Below are 1,120 nucleotides of genomic sequence, written 5' to 3'. Positions count from 1 at the left end.
AGGAGACAAATGTCCTGTACAAGTTTAAAGGACCACACCAGTGGGGGGGGGGGGGGGTGTTACTGCTGTAGAAAAGCATATCTGCAGTGTTTCAGGTTTTTTTATTATTATTGTGTGCAGTACATTTTTCCTGATTTCCAGGCAGCCACTGTTTCCTTTCTTTCCCTTTTAGCATAGAAATAAATCAGATCCTGCAAGAGTATTTTCAAAAGAAAGTCCATTACTGTTGAGGTAATGCAGTTTGATTGATCTGCGCTGCATCGCCTCGCAACAATTATGAAACTTTGGAAAAAAAATGTATTTCTTCACGTTTTACGATGCTGCAGGAGTCTGCTCATTGATTTTCATAATGCAAGACAATCAACGGCAGCCAACAGCTACTGGGAAAGTGGTGAATATACTTTGGAGAAGATTGTTGCACTTACGATTTGAAGCAAAAGTGCAAGAAAAAATTAATTCTCACAGAAAACACGACTAAAGAGTTTCCTGCAAGTGATGACTTTTTTTGAATGGTTAATACGATTTTATTGCTGATTTTAGGTTTTGCAGAGAGGTGAGAACTTTCCTTTGTCCAGGCTGCTTTTATTAACATCAACGCGTTATTATCATTCACAAGTCACAAGGGCTCTTTCGAAAAGTTAGTGAGTCATCTGTGATTATGAAATGTAACACGAAAGTTGTCTCACGCACTTAAATGGTTCATAAAGTGGAAGTAAACTATTTATCAACCACAAATAAATTCATTAAATACAATTATATAAACCCTTAACAATAGGGCCCTTATAAGAAAGTGGTACCCATTTTACACTATTATAAAACTTGTTTACTGTGTGTTTGAGGGCAAGAGGTACAACTACTAGTACTAATACCACCACTACTACTACTACTACTAATAACAATAATAATCATAACAATGAAAATACTTAAGGGTGCTTTCTTCTTTGAGATTTTTCTCATTTATTATCTACTGTGAAATTTGGCTTAAAAAGTACCCTCCATTTTTATTAGTAGTAGATGTACTGTTATTATTAATAATAATAATAATAATAGTTATAATTTGAGTGTGTGTTTTAAGATAAATGTTCAGAAAATATATAAGAAAATCTGAAATAAGAAGTTA

Source organism: Platichthys flesus, chromosome 20 (genome assembly GCF_949316205.1).
Source record: "Platichthys flesus chromosome 20, fPlaFle2.1, whole genome shotgun sequence".
In the NCBI taxonomy this organism is placed as follows: Eukaryota; Metazoa; Chordata; class Actinopteri; order Pleuronectiformes; family Pleuronectidae; genus Platichthys; species Platichthys flesus.
The sequence above is the reverse complement of the archived record's forward strand: the minus strand, read 5'-3'. Positions refer to the sequence as shown.